The 19720-nt window shown below is 39.7% G+C and overlaps 1 long non-coding RNA gene across 2 annotated transcripts in view; it reads right to left on the bottom strand.

Moving 5' to 3' along the window:
* The window catches only part of LOC115864199 (uncharacterized), a 108342-nt gene that overhangs the window by 35954 nt on the left and 52668 nt on the right, over nt 1–19720 (bottom strand). The window lies entirely within an intron of this gene.

Raw genomic sequence — 19720 nt, forward strand, 5'->3', positions numbered from 1 at the left:
CAATGATGAACAACACAATAAATGAAATTTAATATTCTCTAGAAGGACTCAAGAGCAGAATAACTGAGGCAGAAGAACGGATAAGTCACCTGGAAGATAAAATAGTGGAAATAACTACTGCAGAGCAGAATAAAGAAAACAGAATGAAAAGAATTGAGGACAGTCTCAGAGACCTCTGGGACAACATTAAACACACCAACATTTGAATTATAGGGGTCCCAGAAGAAGAAGAGAAAAAGAAAGGAACTGAGAAAATATTTGGTGAGACTATAGTTGAAAACTTCCCTAATATGGGAAAGGAAATAGTCAATCAAGTCCAGGAAGCACAGAGAGTCCCATAAAGGAGAAATCCAAGGAGAACCATGCCAAGAAACATATTAATCACACTATCAAAAATTAAATACAAAGAAAAAATATTAAAAGCAGCAAGGGAAAAGCAACAAATAACATACAAGGGGACCTCCTTAAGGTTAATAGCTGATCTTTCAGCAGAAACTCTGAAAGCCAGAAGGGAGTGGCAGGACATTAAAGTGATGAAAGGGAAAAACCTACAACCAAGATTACTCTACCCAGCAAGGATCTCATTCAGATTTGATGGAGAAATTAAAACCTTGACAGACAAGCAAAAACTAAGAGAATTCAGCACCACCAAACCAGCTTTACAACAAATGCTAAAGGAACTTCTCTAGGCAGGAAACACAAGAGAAGGAAAAGACCTACAATAATAAACCCAAAACAATTAAGAAAATGGTAACAGAAAGAAATGGCAACATACATATCGATAACTACCTTAAATATAAAGGGATTAAATGCTCCAATCAAAAGACATAGACTGGCTGAGTGGATACAAAAACAAGATCCATATATATGCTGTCTACAAGAGACCCACTTCACACCTAGGGACACATACAGACTGAAAGTGAGGGGATGGAAAAAGATATTCCATGCAAATGGAAATCAAAAGAAAGCTGGAGTAGCAATACTCATAGCAGATAAAATAGACATCAAAATAAAGAATGTTATAAGAGATAAGTCCCGGACTTCGGACTATACTACATAGCTACAGAAATCAAAACAGTACGGTACTGGCATAAAAACAGAAATATAGAACAATGGAACAGTACAGAAAGCCCAGAGATAAACCCACACTCATATGGTCACTTTATTTTTGAAAAAGAAGGCAGGAATATACAATGGAGAAAAGACATCCTCTTCAATAAGTGGTGGTGGGAAAACTGGACAGCTACATGTAAAAGAATGAAATTAGAACACTCCCTAACACCATACACAAAAATAAACTCAAAATGGATTAAACACCTAAATGTAACGTCAGACACTGTAAAACTCTTAGAAGAAAACATAGGCAGAACACTCTATGACATAGATCACAGCAAGATTCTTTTTGATCCACCTCCTAGAGAAATGGAAATAAAAACAAAAATAAACAAATGGGACCTAATGAACCTTAAAAGCTTTTGCACAGCAAAGGAAAATATAAACAAGATGAGAAAACAACCCTCAGAATGGGAGAAAATATTTGCAAATGAAGCAACTGACAAAGGATTTATCTCCAAAATTTACAAGCAGCTCATGCAGCTCAACATCAAAAAAAACCTAATCCAAAAATGGGCAGAAGACCTAAATAGACATTTCTCCAAAGAAGATATACAGATTGCCAACAAACACGTGAAAGAATGTTCAACATCACTAATCATTAGAGAAATGCAAATCAAAACTACAATGAGGTATCACCACACACCAGTCAGAATGGCCATCATCAAAAAATCTATAAACAACAAATGCTGGCGAGGGTGTGGAGAAAAGGGAACCCTCTTGCACTGCTGGTGGGAATGTAAATCGATACAGCCACTATGGAGAACAGTATGGAGGTTCCTTAAAAAACTAAAAATAGAACTACAATATGACCCAGAAATCCCACTACTGGGCATATACCCTGAGAAAACCATAATTCAAAAAGAGTCATGTACCAAAATGTTCATTGCAGCTCTATTTACAATAGCCAGGACATGGAAGCAACCTAAGTGTCCATCGACAGATGAATGGATAAAGAAGATGTGGCACATATATACAATGGAATATTCCTTAGCCATAAAAAGAAACGAAACTGAGTTATTTGTAGCGAAGAGGATGGACCTAGAGTCTGTCATACAGAGTGAAGTAAATTAGAAAGAGAAAAAAATACCGTTTGCTGACACATATATATGGAATCTAAAGAAAAAGAAAACAACAATGGTTCTGAAGAATCTAGGGGCAGGGCAGGAATAAAGAAACAGACGTAGAAAATGGAGTTGAGGACACATAGAAGGGGGACGGGGAAGCTGGGACCAAGTGAGAGAGTGGCATGGACATATATACACTACCAAAAGTAAGCTAGATAGCTAGTGGGAAGCAGCCGCATAGCACAAGGAGATCAGCTCGGTCCTTCGTGACCACCTAGAGGGGTGGGATAGGGAGGGTGGGAGAGAGCCGCAAGAGGGAGGAGATTGGGGATATATTTATATGTATAGCTGATTCACTTTGTTATAAGGCAGAAACTAACAGACTATTGTAAAGCAATTATACTCCAATAAAGATGCTTAAAAAAAAAGAATTGATGTTTATTTCATAATCATATATAGGCTCAAAAATGGATATGTTGTCCTGCGACTCTATTGCCAAAAGAAAGAATCCATTATTTTCAAAAGGAAAGAATCTCAGCTTTTCTATATTTCATTTCAAAACTAAGTGGCCAATATATTAGACCTGTTTGAAATCTATTTAAGTATCTGGCACCTTGTAGGTTGTTTGCCTTTAAAAGGTTTTTTTTTTGTTAGTTTTTAGAAAAAAGGGTAAGAATCTCCATTATGAAGAAACTCTTGGTCAGTCCAACCATCCAAGTCATGGCCACACGGCTGAGAAACACAGGTTAGAATGGAATGTTGGCATTAGGCTTCAGGAAAACAAGGCCTGGCCATTTTAGCCCGTCACAGAGAACTCCTGGTCACCTCCCAAGGGGCAAACTGATGTCAAGTTCTGCTGTCTGTCAGGATTAAGTGCCTGTTTGCTTTTTCACTAACATGTGGTTTGAGAACAAAGCAGCTCAAATCTCCTCAGCCCCTAACAAAGCATCTCAAATTGCTGAGTAAAATTCCTTAATCCCCCATCTTAATCTGAAAACACCAGCAGCGCCTGGTAGAAAACTGTGGTCTCTTTTTGTGCTACTCTCCACCCCACCCACCCCCATCTTCCCCATTCCTGACCACCTCCTCCTCGGCACAACCATTCACATGTACATTCAACTCCCCCCAAACGCGATTCTTCAGTGGAATATGATCACATTTGAAACCCAGGTCACTTGGTCCAAGATCTTCCTGCTGGCTCTAGGCATTTTTATTCCTTATTCACTTCATTTTCAAAAGTAAAGGGAAAAAAAAAATAAAGATCATCACAGAGAGATGAATTAACCACCTTCACATAACCTTGAAGGTTATATGTACACAAATAGTATTGTCATAAGTTTTAATGACAGGGCTTAACTGCTTGTTTGCAATATGTGTCAACTCTCAGTGAGAAGTCAAAAAGATATGGGGGGGGCTTCCCTGGTGGCGCAGTGGTTGAGAGTCCGCTTGCCGCTGCAGGGGACGCAGGTTCGTGCCCCGGTCCGGGAAGATCCCACATGCCGCGGAGCGGCTGGGCCCGTGAGCCGTGGCCGCTGAGCCTGCGCGTCCGGAGGCTGTGCTCCGCAATGGGAGAGGCCACAACAGTGAGAAGCCGGCATACCGCAAAAAAAAAAAAAAAAAAAAAAGATATGGGGATTTTACATACCAATTTAGAATATGTTTAACTAAGGTAAGAGAAGGAAGCGAAACTAACTTCTACGACTGGTTGGAAACTGTGAAACAATCTTTGTTAACACTTGGCGAAAGAATTAGCAATTAGAACATATTTTCCATTATGTGCATATATTCACTGAATATTAACGATCAAGACTTTATCTGTTGACTAGAGTTGAAAGGCTCTAACCTTTTGCCACCTTAATTTGCAAGTGTTGAAGTCTGCAAGTTGAAGTACATAAAACCTTAATTTCTGTTAAAAAAAAAAAAAGCCTTATGATTTCAACACTTTATTTGTGCTATCTTTTCTTACCAATTTTAGTTGAAAACAGAATTGGTAGTTTTTTCTTGGGGGGATTTTTTTGGAGCAGCTGCTAAATTAAGTTCTGGTTTTAGGGAAGCTGGGATTCATGGCAGTTATCTTTGTTTGTATTTTTCTGTAAGAAAGTTGAACAAGATTCACCATAAAAGATAAATAAAATCAGAAAACTCTACTCCTTCACTCCAAACATTTTATTCAATTGAGCACCAAGTTAAGATAGATCCTGATCTAGTAGGCTCTCACACTTTCTCCCTTCTCTCTCACAAAATCCTCCTCCCTAACACAAGTGAATAAAAGCCCTTTCCCTAGTAATCTTGGAGTCTGTTGCAGTATGTATGTCTCTGAAAAATGGTAATAAACCTTTATAGAGAAAATAAAAAATAAGAGAGCGAAAACTTCCCAACACCACAAACATCTATGAAAATAGCACCTGTTCTATATTTAATAGTATCACTTTCTCCATTTTTCTTCCTGGCATTTTTACTTTCTGCAAGGTTGGGTGAAGGGATAGAGCAAAAGGAGAAGATGGGAGGTGTATGCCAACAGCCTAGTTCTAGTTCAAGCTTTCTTCGCCAACTGTCCTTTTGAGAAGTTAACCTCTATTAGAAAAAAATATATAGTATTGGAATCCAGATACAAAACAGCACATTTTTCTCAATAAATTCAACCATTCCTACAAAACCCCTACTTAAATAGTAGAAACAACACCCCCTCCCAATTCAGGAATGATTGTCCTTTACAAATGTCAGATTTTTAATCTCATCACTTTGAATAGGAGGAAAATAGAAAATCTGGACCATTGCTGCAGCTCCTAATCCATAAATCCTCAAACATGAACCTTTCTACCTTAAACCCAAGGTTAGAGGCAATGACCTTGAATGACTTAACTAGAGCAATAATCCCAGAAAAGCTTCATAGTACATTACATAATACATGGGTAAAAGCATGGACTCTAGCCAACCTATCTATGTTTGAATCCCAGTTCTTCTATTTCCTAGCTGTGTGGCCTTGAGAAAGTTACTCTGTGCCTCATTTTCCCCTGCAAAATGAGAATAATAGTCATACCCAACTCATATAAACATTAAATGAGTTACTATTTCTAAAATACAAAACTGTCTGCTATAGGAATGTTTGATTTTTAAAAAATTTACACCTTTCCAAGTTAATTTGAAAATAAGATCTTTCTTTTTCTACTCTATTCAGAGAAAACACTTTTTACATCCTAATGTGACAGCATGGGAAGAAAAGAAATAAAATGGTGGGAGACGGTTTTTGCCTAGTTAGTTTTATCATAACAAAATCTCTGTAAAGGATAAAGTCCAAAGCAAGAGATGCTACAAATTGCATAAGGACTACAGCAACATCATTTAAAACGTTTGGGAGAAACTCAAAACATTCCTCAGGCTACAGTTCTTCTGTACAGGATGTACTACCACTGGAATTCTTAAAGGCTTGCTCCACTGTGAGCTCGTGAAGCCAAAGCCAAGGGTGCCATTCTCAGGCCCTCTAGTTAATGTTACCATATCTCACAGGTATAAACTGCTCCTAAACCTGAATCATCTTTCTAAAAACATACGTTTGCAGTCACAGCAAATCAGGGGAAAGGTACCAGTGAATCAACATCAATATAAATTGATCAAACTTTCAAAATAGATTTCTTAAGAATAGCAAGGCTACGTGTAGAATGTACCACACATTAGTATTCCCCAAAAAAGTCTTCCCAATCATGTCTAATTATAAGCCCAAAGAATACCTGAAACTCCTCAAAAAATGGAGGATGTATAATGAAACAGAAAGCCAGCTAACACTGGTTTTCTAGTTTTCATAAAACTGGTAGAGAACAGTGAGGTCTTAGCCACACAAGTCTGAGGATTTTGTCGTTTGTCTCACCTCTTTATTCATTGCTTAATGGAACTTTAGTTTTCTAAAATCGGAAAGAATGAAGGAAAGGAAGGAAAAAAGAAGGAAGGAAGGGAGGGAGGGAAAGAAGGAAGGGGGAAAACTGAAAATAACCTAATGGTCCATCAATAGGTAATTAGCCATGGGCTATGGAACTATTAAAAATGACCGTGTGTGTGTGTGTGTGTGTGTGTGTGTGTGTGTGTGTTGTCTTGCTGGCACTCATGGCATATTCTTAAGTTAAAATGCAGATTAGAAAACTGTATGCATAAAATATCTCATTAATAACTTTATACTGATTATATGTTGAAATAATAATATTTTGAAGAGTTGAGTCAAATAAAATATGTTGATAAAATGGGTAAAAACAAAGAAGAAGAAGACCGTGTGCATAGTATTATTTCACTTGGGAGAATTTTTTCTCTGTTGTGTATAGGAAGCAAAATCTGAGAGAAAACAAAAATAAAGAGAATAATGATTATCTGTTCGGAGCGTTTTCCTTTCTCACTGTTTTCTCTTTTCCCACCTGTATTTTCTCTTATTTGTATGAGCTGTACACTTATGATGTAAAACCCAGGTGGCCACAAGCGAAATGTCAGCTCTGCACGTTTGTGCCTGAACAGAGAGCACCATTTCCATCTGTTAAATTCCGATTACACGAAAACCTAGGTACAGCTGCCAGTGTCTCACATAAATAAATGCATAAATGTATGCATTGTTATATGCAGACATTCACACAAACTTAAAAAAAATTATGAATCGTTAGGATTATTATTAGTAATAATTACCCACATCTGATCAGAACTACCATATCAGTCATTCTCAGATTTGAAGGAGTATGAAAATCCCCTGGAAGGCTTCTCAAAACCCCAATGGCTGGGCCCACCCTCAGGTTCTGATTAAGCAGGTCTGGGGGTGGAGCCTGAGAATCTGCATGTCTAGCAGGTTCGCAGGAGATGCTGGTGCTTCTGGTCAGAGAACCACTGAGAACAACTGACATATCAAGGCTATTCTGCTTGAATGATGGAAGTCTAAGGATGAGTGGATGCCTCTGTGTTCGGGTGTGTTCAATTCTACTCTGAGGACGATGGTAAACAGCTGTTCTTCCTCCACACTGGAGAGAAGAGAGGAAATGGAATTAACCTGCACGATAATAATTTAGGTTTACTTAGAGGGGAAATGTCCCTCCATACGGATTATTAAGCACTGAGACGGGCTCAGAGGGTTACTAAGAGGAAGTGTTTGTTATCTGCCTCCCTAGAGGTTTTTAACAACTTACAGACCTTACTTGAATGGTGAGGAAGACAAAAGAGAGGACATAAGTGGCACCAGTTATTTTCAGGGAGACCCAAACCCATTCCACTACCTTTTGGTGAACAGGGATAACTAAATACTTTCTCTTCTTCCGCTCCCCAAACCGAGCGATATGAAAATATTCTGTTTTTTCTCACTTCAAGGAGAGTGTTTCAGACTCATGGAACATTGAAACAGTTCAATTTATACCCTTTCCTTGAGACATAAGAACAGATCAACCAGGACAAGATACTTTTCTGATTTTCTATCTCCCATGCTGGGAAAACACCAAATCAAGAGGTTTACATCTATCTCCTTGGAAGAAAAAGCCCAGACGTCAACTCAGTAAAACTTACAAAAGGCTGCTTTCAACATAGGCTGGGAGCTTCCAGAGAAAATCTTTGGAGAATGAAAACAAATTCAGTTATATAGCCCACTCAACTAATTTTCCTTAGGTTAAACTCTTCATTCTCAGCTCTTTGCTATCTCAGAGTACAAAACCAGTCACAGTCAACAGCTGACACTTGCCTTCATTCACTAGACATCTGGACTTTTCTCATCATGGAACTTGGGAAACTGACATACCACATTCCCACCGGCTATGAGAGCTTGGACTCTGGTGGGTGAGACAGCTGGATTCAGAGCCCCATCCACCATTGCCTGCCTGTGTGACCGTGAGCAAGTCATTTAATCTCTCCGTTTCTCCTCTGTAAAATGGAATCAATTCTACCTGTCTCCCTGGGCTGCCTTGGCGATTTAATGAGATGCAGTGTGGAGAGGATCTTAGCCCAATGCCTGCCTCACAGAAGGGGCTCAACAAATGTTAGCTGTGTCTCCCTTCAAAACCTAGTCCCTGGGGCCTTCCCTGGTGGCGCAGTGGTTGAGAGTCCGCCTGCCGATGCAGGGGACACGGGTCCGGGAAGATCCCACATGCCGCGGAGTGGCTGGGCCCGTGAGCCATGGCCGCTGAGTCTGCGTGTCTGGAGCCTGTGCTCCGCAACGGGAGAGGCCACAACAGTGAGAGGCCCACGTACCTAAAAAAAAAAAAAACAAACCTAGTCCCAGAGGCAAAAATGGTCTGGACAGAAGCCATTTGATGGCTCTTAAGTCTAATTCAACATTTGTTACGAAGCCAATTTTTTTTTTTTTTTAATTGGCTGCGTTGGGTCTTCCGTTGCTGCGCGCGGGCTTTCTCTAGATGCAGCGAGCGGGGGCTACTCTTCGTTGCGGTGCGAGGGCTTCTCATTGCGGTGGCTTCTCTTGTTGCGGAGCACAGGCTCTAGGCACGCAGGCTTCAGTAGTTGTGGCACATGGGCTTCAGTAGTTGTGGCTCACGGGCTCAAAAGCGCAGGCTCAGTAGTTGTGGCACGCGGGCTTAGTTGCTCCGCGGCATGTGGGATCTTCCCGGACCAGGGCTCGAACCCATGTCCCCTGAATTGGCAGGCGGATTCTTAACCACTTCGCCACCAGGGAAGCCCTACCAAGTCAATTTTGTATACAGATTTTTGTTCATCCATATTTTCTCCCAGGTCAGTGCAACTTTGCTTCAATGAGTGCCTCTGAATTTCCGCTGACCATGTAGTGGAAGAAGCCTCTCTTGCACCACTATATTAATAAACTAAATTGTTTTGGATGCAATTACACCATTAACTCCAAATCAGCATTTCCATCGGAACCCGTTATTTCCTTTAATACGCAATGAGGAAATGGAGAAATAGCTTTGGATTTAACATTGGTATTCAGATTTCCCTGCTTTATTAAGAAAACCAAATACTAAGCTCCGACTATTTTCAAAACAGGACTTATTCAGATTATAAGTAAAACAATAAAACAAATAGCTATAAAATGGGAATATGATCATATAGCTTAAAGCATCATTATGATGATGAAATGGGATAATTGGTGCAAAATACCTAGCAGAGTTCATAGTACATAGTTAGCTATAATTATTGTTATTATGATGGTTTTAAGTATGTGATGAAGTCCTCTTCAGATCTAAAATTTGATGCTTAGAAGTCATTTAATCCTCAGGAAAGCCTGTCTCATTCCTTCACTCTGTGAATACCACCTTCGTAGACAAAGAACACTTAGGACCTGCATGACCACATCCACAGCAAATTTTACTTGTGCCCTAACTTCTTTCTTTTTTATTAATTTGTAGAAGTGGGTTTTTATGGAAAATCTCTAAATACATTTCTTTTCTATTGATTTATGTATTCCATACTTACTTTCCTAGCCCATACTGTGGAAAATTAGCATGGGATCATAATCATTTAGAACCGAAAGTATCTTAGGGGGTCATCTAATCCACTCTCGTTTTTTTGAAGATGAGGAAATGTGAGGTGATATTCCAAAGCCCCTAAACAAGCACCATCAAATCAAGAACTCAAATTCTTTCTTCTCATCCCAGCAGCTAGGGAGCTAAAGGAAGTACTAATAGGTTTGGGATATTTCTTGCATGGAGAGTGTGCTTTTATTTTCATATCTCCAGGAATTGTTATTTGTGAGTGACAGAAACCAAACTTTAAGAAACTTCAGCAGAACAGGATTCCATTGGTTCATATAACACAGCCTCAGGCTGCAGAGAAATTTAGACACAAGAGACTTGAAAATCTGGACTTGTTATTGGTCTCTTGACTCTTTTTTCTATAGATGGTCTTCATTTTCTCAGACTTACCTTCTCTATATGCAGTCCCAACGTAGGGAAAGGACCATACCCGTTAGGACCATGTCCTTCTGAATGTAACAGCAACTCACACACAGTAGCATAACTAAATAGAGGTTTTCTGACATAGTAAGATTTACAAAGGTGAGCAGACTGAGGCTGATGCAGCTATTTGAGATGTTCTCAATGACTCAAGGTCCTCCCAAGTCCTACTCCATTGTTCTTAGCAGGCTGAAGACGTCATCATGCACAAGTTTCCAGCAGAGGGGACAGAAGTAAGGGCAAAATTCACTTGCCAGCTGACAGTGACCCCTTTCATCAGGACAATAATGTTCCAGAAGCCCCACATAGCAGACTTTCATTTATACCACATGGGCTGCAAATGAGCATCTGTGGTCCCAGGACAGTGTGAGGAGATGGGTATTTTCAACTGGGAACATACCCGCGCTAAAAAACAAAAAAAAAAGTGGGACTTCGTTCATCAGGAAAAAGGGGACAATAGATATTGGGAGGCAGTTTGTTTGCCACAGGACATTCCTCTTATTTCCAACTGGACAAATCCTGAAAAGGGTCATGAAATGGCTCTCTTGGGTCCCACGCCCACTCCATGACCAGAATAGTGGGAGATCACAATTCACAGCCCCAACTAGAACCACAGGCAGGTTAGGAGAAGATTCCAGCATAAGGAAGAGCTACAGTTGCCAGATGAAAGGACGGGGTACACAGCAAAGGAAACAACAGATACTATGAGAATCCAAATTGCAGGAAGTCTAACCATAATACAAAAATTTGCTCAATACTGAAAATGCTGATCATAGTTGTGAATTTTGAAAAGCACCAAGAATTTCCTCTACTGAAGTTCAGAGCATACCTCAAAGCCATAGGGAAACCCATAGCAAAAGGCTGATTCCAAATATTAAATATGTAAGATTGCATACCCATTTGTCAGGTGCATCATTTTATAGCCTACGGGTAAGTAATAGGTCAAGGCTAGGTATCTGCTGCCTCATCCAGTGGTATTATCTTCAATCATGTTAATTATATTAATATGACCTGCACTAATGAAAACCACAAAAACCTATTTTGGCTTCTCTCAGCACACACATTTTGACAATTTAGTCCTGTCAGCCTTGTGTGCCTCTCAGCACCAGACTTAATGTTCATAATATCAGGGTAATTTTAAGCATTTTCTACACAAAACCAACAAAGAAAATGACTTGTGAACTAAATTTCATTTTGGCTGAGCAGCAAACCAGATCAAGAACTAAGAGATTCATGATGACTTTAGTGTCGCTTCTGGTCTTATCCATCCATCTCTCTTTCTTAACATATATTCTTCTTTGACATGTTTTCTAAATGATTAGCCACCTGAGAAAATATTTAAATGACCGAATCATAAGGTAAAAAATTTATAGCCTAAATGACATTAAACAAATTCAATATGTTATGCATATGGAAATTAGGAGCTTTCAGATTATATTTTAGCCATTAAAATGTGCCTTAAAATATTTAGTTTCTGTTTGCAACAGTGTGATTTTTTTCTCTTGCTCTTCTAATGGCAGATTCTCAGAGTAACCAAGCGAAAACAAATGACTTAGTCCTTGGTTCAGAGAAATAATGGGTTACTAGCATAATTAATTTTATGTTTAATTACTGTAGAATGAAACAATTCAACAATATCCAATCAATCCTTAGAATGACAGAACAGAAGGTCAGCAGTTGCTAAGTCAATTGTTTTGAAAGAGGAATTTATGTCAGGTTCTCTTTTATGTGCTATGGAAAGAAATTGGATAAAAGTGGTCAAGCAAACATTAATTAATTGTATAAATGTAATCTGGTTGTCATGCTAAATCATACAGGCAGGGGATATAGTTCTCAGAATGGTGGGCATGCATCACTTGCAAATTTCAGTGACATGTCCAACCCTGCCCCACTGCCAAGCCATACACAATTAAAAGCCTTAGAGTCAAATATTAACATCTCTAGAATTCTTTTTTTCTTTTTTTAAATTTATTTATTTTTGGCTGTGTTGTGTCTTTGTTGCTGTGCGCAGGCTTTCTCTAGTTGTGGTGAGCGGGGGCTACTCTTCATTGCGGTGCGTGGGCTTCTCATTGTGGTAGCTTCTCCTGTTGTGGAGCATGGGCTCTAGGCACGTGGGCTTCAGTAGTTGTGGCACATGGGCTCAGTAGTTGTGGCTCATGGGCTCAGTTGCTCCACGGCATGGGGGATCTTCCCAGACCAGGGCTCGAACCCATGTCCCCTGCATTGGCAGGTGGATCTTACCCACTGCGCCACCAGGGAAGCCCTAGAATTCTTTTCATAAAGTCTGTACCGACAATCATGGAAAGGAGTTGATGGCTCCAGTCCATTTCCTTCCACAGCAGCCCCCAGCACAGGGAGCTGAGACTAACTGAGCTCCCCACTCCTCTTGCTGTCCCATTAATAACAAGGAACTATTTCACAAAATAGTTTTTTTTTTTTTTTCCTGGTCCTAGCACTAATCACATTTGGGAGCTCATGTAGGCAATAAAACTGGAAGATACGGAAGGTGGTCCCCATTACATTTCCACATTCAAAAAAGTTAACTTTCCAAGATTTCCTCCTAGCCCTTGGTTTCCCCAGCATTTAAAGGCATTTAGATACTCTGCTTATCTGACTCAGAAAACCCCAGCTTTCCCTCTGCCATAACTAAGGTACTTATATCAACGTGACTGTGTACTTGCCTCAAGACCACCCCTTCTGCCTCTATTATAACTCTTTTGGGAGATGCCCCCGACATCCTATTTTATTTCTTCTCGACGGCTTCTTTCTGAAACTAGAGTATGAAGCAGCCTTTTCCCTGCAAGCATGGAGGTGAAAGATCACATCTACATCCTTTGAGAATTTTCTGTGAAAAAACTAAGGCATCACTTTCCCCTCATATCTACCAACTCCTTGAGGACAGCTTTGAGAAATCCAGGCCTGAAGAGACAGGCTTTCTGTATTTAGGATGTTACTAAAAATAAAGAAGAGTTTGTGTCCATTTAATTAATGGGACTGGGCAAAATGTGGAACAAGCTCATTCATGGAGATCAAAATCCGTAAGGTACAAAAATTCCCCTTGGGGTAGTTGAATTGAAGGGGCACGAGGGAGGCAACTGGGGGCGGGGGGTTAGGGCAGCTGGAAATGTTTTGCTTTTAGAGCTGGATACTTCCTGCAGGTACATTCAGTTTGTGAAAATTCACTAGGCTTATCATTTATTATTTTTCTGTTTATAGATAGATTTCAAGAAAAGGTACTTGAAAATGCAAATTAAAAAGTAAAGCCTGGGCTTCCCTGGTGGCGCAGTGGTTGAGAGTCCGCCTGCCGATGCAGGGGACGCGGGTTCGAGCCCTGGTCCGGGAAGGTCCCACATGCTGTGGAGCGACTGGGCCCGTGAGCCATGACCGCTGAGCCTGCGCGTCCGGAGCCTGTGCTCTGCAACGGGAGAGGCCACAACAGTGAGAGGCCCGCATACCGCAAAAAAAAAAAAAAAAAAAAAGCAAAGCCTCTGCCATACAGGCCTTAGTGTCCAGGAGTCTGTGGCAAAATGTTTGTCTAAGAGGATCTTGGATTCATTATAGAAAATTGGGTGGATGCCTCTGGTTTTTCATGAATCAGTTAAGGTTCTTTGCACATGCTGAGTTGATATTCTAGAGTTGCAGCCCTGTTCAGCCAGGCTGGCTTGGGCCGTGAGTGAATTTTGACCATTGGTTAGTGATTGTAGCAATGTAGCACTTTGAAGCTGCAGCTTAAACACAGAATTTTTACTTGAGAGGTCAGAATAACCTTAAACTACATGAAAAGTGTGTATAGTTACCAGGACCTGTGCATGTATTCGGAAGGCTCCACAGACCAGAACAGGGAGCCCTCATGACAACGCTCATCCTCTGTAACAGCATTAAGTTATCCCAATGTCCAAAATCTCCCACAATGCTGAAACAGTTGTTTTCCTTGGGCCACCAGACAGGTTCCAATAGAAATATTCAGCTAGTTTTCACATTCATAAAACAAGGAAACACTATAACTACAAATTTAGTATCTTCAGAATAATCTGGGAATTCTTTCTTCCAGTATTAAGATTGCTTTCAGTAGCAAAATGGTTTGTCTATAGAAACATTCCTCTCAGACTGAGTGGATACCAGGCTGACATCCACATTGCCTGCACTTTGAAAGCATCATTTCTAATAGTAGAACTGGTTGATGCTCTGAATAGAAAGTTGAAACCCTTTAAATAAATCCGACCAAAACCAGAAATAGAAATGCAGGAGCTGACTAGGTTAAAACCATTAAATTATGTTCCTTCAAAGGCACTTGATAGGGCTTCCCTGGTGGCACAGTGGTTGAGAATCTGCCTGCTAATGCAGGGAACACGGGTTCGAGCCCTGGTCTGGGAGGATCCCACATGCCGCGGAGCAACTAGGCCCGTGAGCCACAACTACTGAGCCTGCGCGTCTGGAGCCTGTGCTCCGCAACAAGAGAGGCCGCGACAGTGAGTGGCCCGCGCACCGCGATGAAGAGTGGTCCCCCTTGCCACAACTACAGAAAGCCCTCTCACAGAAACGAAGACCCAACACAGCAAAAATAAATAAATAAATTACTAAACTTCTAAAAAAAAAAGAGGCACTTGATAAATCAGCCACTGATATTTCTGAGTAAATCTAGTTTAATGTTTGCTGATTTATGCAAAGATGACCCATTCTTTGTGTGATAAGGTCTTTGGGACCACATGTCTAATTTCTCAACCATACAAATACTCAGTTCTAGAACCCTCATAAAAAACTAAACTATGTCTGTTTGTTATGGATTACTCATAGGTGGGTACATATAGTATAGCATAATATTGTATTGTTCAGCATTATTTTTCATGGAAAGTAAGAAGCCATCAACTATAAGAAGCACAATAACTTTATATAATATCACTAAGGAAGGAAAAAAATACTCCTAATTTAAAATTTTTCTCTTTTAAGATACAGCTTTATTTCAAATATTAAAAGCTGAAAAATGTCTTAGATGTGATGAAATATGTCTTTTTTCTACTATCTTTTTTCTACTAACTTTTTTCTACTCTGGAGGAAAAAAATTCTAGCTAATTTTAAAATTCAATAGCAATCACCAATGGACAAGGGTTTTGGGGAGTGTGTTTTTAAATATACTGCATTGAACATAAGGCTTTTTATGAGTTAATATGAAAAAGGATAATATTGTTTTGCTATTTGGAAAACAAAGTTACTGTCTTCTACCAAGTGAACTTAAAAGGTCACAGTTCCCCTCTTCTATTTTCTGCAATAGTTTTTGCACTGCTGATGAAAATATGACATAAAATAGAGTACATAAGATCCACAAAAACTAACTCACAAAATGCAGTTTCTCGGTATTTCCTTTAAGTACAACTCTAAAGCAATCACACAGCCACTTTACAAAACCTTAGCTACATGTAATTATCCATGACAAGTGCATTTGTGACACTGAATTCAATCACATTCCCTTAAACTTGATCTTTGAATGTCCACGGCAGTAATAAAACCATCATTTGCCCCAGTGAATATTCTTTGAAATTAATTTTTCTTTCCACTTTTAATTGTAACACATTTTGCTTTCAAGAGAAGTAGAAGTCTAAATTAGAAGAAAACTCAATTATCTGAAACATAATTCATCCTAAACATATTGCTGAAAAACTTTGCTTTAAGCAGGAAAGTTCATGATTCTTTTCCCTTTTTGTGTAGGGCTGGAATGAATCCTCTAGATTGGGGTTTTAATCCAACAACTATTTGAAACCTTAGAATAAAACATATAATAGCTCTATGAGATTGAAATTTTTTTTTTTTTTTTTTTTTTTTTGCGGTATGTGGGCCTGTCACTATTGTGGCCTCTACCGTTGCGGAGCACAGGCTCCGGACACGCAGGCTCAGCGGCCATGGCTCACGGGTCCAGCCGCTCCGCGGCATGTGGGACCTTCCCGGACCGGGGCACGAACCCGTGTCCCCTGCATCGGCAGGCGGACTCTCAACCACTGCGCCACCAGGGAACCCCGAGATTGAAATTTTTTAAATCATGAATCAGTAATAATATTTCCCCATTCCACCAATTTAAATATAATAAAGAGGGAAATTGATTGAAATACTTTAGGAAAAAATGACCACTAAGATGGATACATACTTTGCAAGTAGAATCTATTAGAAATACTCCGGTACAAAACATTCCTAACACTTTATCACCAGCCCTTTCAGATCACTGTGGATCAAAGCTGCCTTCATTTCTACTGGTAAAATTCTGTATAAATGCTTAACACCCAAATATAGGGTATAAATTTTGATTCACATCTGCATTTTAAAAAGACAGCTTTAAAATACATTTTGGGGACAGCTGGGGAAACTGGAATATAAACTATATGTTAGACTATATTATTGAATTGTTCATTTTCTTAGGTGTGTGATAATGGTTATTTAGTTATAGGGGAGAATGATCTAATCATTAGGCGATACACGCTGAAGTATTTAGGAGTGAAGTGTCATGATGTCTGGAATTTACTCTAAAATAATACAAACACACACACCCAGAGCGCACAATGGTGACAAAATGTTAACAGTTGGTTGAATGCACGTGAAAGGTGTACAGATATTCATGGTGCTCTGTTTTCTACTTTTCTTTTCTATAGGTTTGAAAGTTCTTTTCAGAATTAAAAGTGGAGGGGAGGGCTTCCCTGGTGGCGCAGTGGTTGAGAGTCCGCCTGCTGATGCAGGGGACACGGGTTCGTGCCCCGGTCCGGGAAGATCCCACATGCCGTGGAGCGGCTGGGCCCGTGAGCCATGGCCTCTGAGCCTGCGCGTCCGGGGCCTGTGCTCCGCAACGGGAGAGGCCACAACAGTGAGAGGCCCACGTACCGGAAAAAAAAAAAAAAAATGTGGCGGGGAACTTGTATAAATTCATGGGGAAGGCTCTTCATCTGAAGAACACTGAATATCTGCATTTTTTACTCTTTCCCTCCATTTCAATAGTTGATGTTAGTATGTGCTTCTCTGATGCTCCAATAAAATACTTCTGGAAGAATGGCAGGTCAGCATGCCTTGTTTTAAGTTTATTAACTGACAACCTACTTTCAATGACAAAAGAAAATGTAATCGAGGCCTGTTTTAGAGCCATGATTGTCAGCTCACGTGGTCAATATGTCATGCAGGGGACACTTCATTAAGGAGTGAATTACTTCGCTTGTAATCTGAGCTAACTGAACTTCAATGTCAGGTTGTAAAAATCATAGATTAAAATGTAACACTAAGTGCAATCAGATAGGCAACATCACCCTTTGCCCTCCAAAAACAACCCCAAATCAGGGCTTATTTTATACAAGTTGCAGATAGAAAGTCTCTTTTGTACCACAAAGAAGCAATTTTCCTGCCACTGAAAGGACTGCCGTGTTAAGTGTAATATTTACGTGTCTCATTGCCACGCTTTTATTTCTGGCAAGATTGAAAATTAAAATTTCACTGTGTCCAGGCATTCATTAGCTAAGAGAGTAAACTCTCCAGGTTAATATCCCATGTAATGATAAGAGAAACAATCAAAACCCCCTGCAAAGGGTAAGTACTAGAAAGTATGTTATTTTGGCAAAATCCCTCCCATGTCCTATGCATTATCAAAAAGGCAAATTCCCTGTCAAAGATGCTCTCCAAAGATAAGGCCCATGAATCATGAAACATGTCTAATTGTAATACACTCATCCTCTGTCAAGTCAATGAAATTCATCTCTCTCCTGGTTGTTCTAAACAAGGCAAATGGATTCGGTACCATATTTACTTAACCAGGCACGCACTGACCATGTTGATGGTCTTAAACATGGGAGAGGTTTGGTAAAGTGAACAAAGGGCTCACTCCAGCATCAGATAAGAAATGACTTTCCACCCCAGTGCTGCCACTTTCTGTTTGTATAAGTTTGAGCAGGTCAGTTACTGTTTCTCGACTTCAGTTTCTTCGCCTATGAAATAGTTACGATAATGCTCACCTCTCTGGATTTTTATCATGATTAGGAATAATATATGAAAAACACCTTGGAAGGGCCTGACACTTATCAAGTACACAGAAAAGGGGAATTATCAATTGTTGTACAGCAGTACATTTTATTTTTCAAAGATATGAATGGTTTTTCATTGAGCAGATCACTCTGGTCTTGAGTGAATAGTTCAGTGCATGTGTTAGTGAGTTTGAAATATTTAATAAGGCACATCATGTACAACACCAAGTGAGGTAGAAATCTGGCTTATTACTATGGCATCTCATCATAGCTCAAGGAAGATCCGAATTTTCCAACTGGAAAGAACGGCAGGTAATGGTCAAATACGTACTTCATTTTGTTTCATGCACCTCTTTCTAAGTGAGAGCTCCCAAACTTTGGTTTAAGAGGATCAGCTGCTTTGCATTTCTCAGGAGTCCAGCGTGGGAAAGGACCCCCCACGGTGATTTCCAGGGGAGGGGGTCAATTTGGCAGAGAAATTCCATGAAGTGTTCCCCACCCAGAGCACTTCTAGAGGGGCTTACTTAGAAATTTACTAGGTAAGCCTTTTTGTTCATCTTCTACTTGTGGTGTCCCATCCTATATCTGTAGCATTTCACTATGAAATTACTTTTCCTGAAGGAATATCAGCAAAAGTAAAACATGTGGAATCTTCTAGAATACCAGGGTCAAAACTGCTTTGTTTTGTGCTGAGATACTCTCTAATATCTGGTCTCTTCTATCTGTAGACATGTGGAAATAATTTTTTTTTTATCTTTATACAACTTTTAAAATTTAAACTTCGTTTACAGTTATTACAAAATATTGGCTATATTTCTCATGTTGTACAATACATCCTTATAGCCTATCTTACACCCAATAGTTTGTAACTCCCACTCCCCTACCCCTATGTTGCCCCCCTCCCCACTGGTAACCACTAGTTTGTTTTCTATATCTGTGAGTATGCTTCTTTTTTGTTATATTCACTAGTTTGTTGTATTTTTTAGATTCTACATTAAGTCATATCATACAGTATTTGTCTTTCTCTGTCTGACTTATTTCACTTGCATAATGCCCTCCAAGTCCATCCCTGTTGCTGCAAATGGCAAGTTTTCATTCTTTTTTATGAGTAGTATTCCATTTTGTGTGTGTGTGTGTATATATATATATGTATATATCATATCATATCATCTTTATCTTTATATATCACATCATCTTTATCCATTCATCTGTTGATGGACACATAGTTTGCTTCCATAGCTTTGCAATTGTAAATAACGCTTCTAGGAAAACTGGGGTGCATGTATCTTTTTGAATTAGTGTTTTTGTTTTTTTTCAAATATATACCCAGGATGGAGCTGCTGAGTCATATGGTAATTCTATTTTTAGTTTTTTGAGAAAACTTCACACGGTTTTCCATAGTGACTGCACCAATTTACATTCCCACCAACAGTGTACGAGGTGGAAATAATATTTCTGAAATGTGACTCTGGTCTCTGGGCAAAGGGATAGGATTGGGTAGAAAGAACCCAGCCCAGGGCTGGGCATGTGGCAGGTGCTCGGTCTGTAAACAGAGAAGGAAGCTGTGCCACAGTACTTTCCTTCAGCTTTAAAGTCAAAAGAGAAAATAGTCGTTATCATCCAACAAATGAAAAACTATCTAAAGAGCATCATTTAGAAAAACACTCTGGCCATGCAAGTT

This window comes from Globicephala melas, chromosome 12, assembly GCF_963455315.2.
Source record: "Globicephala melas chromosome 12, mGloMel1.2, whole genome shotgun sequence".
NCBI classification, from domain to species: domain Eukaryota; kingdom Metazoa; phylum Chordata; class Mammalia; order Artiodactyla; family Delphinidae; genus Globicephala; species Globicephala melas.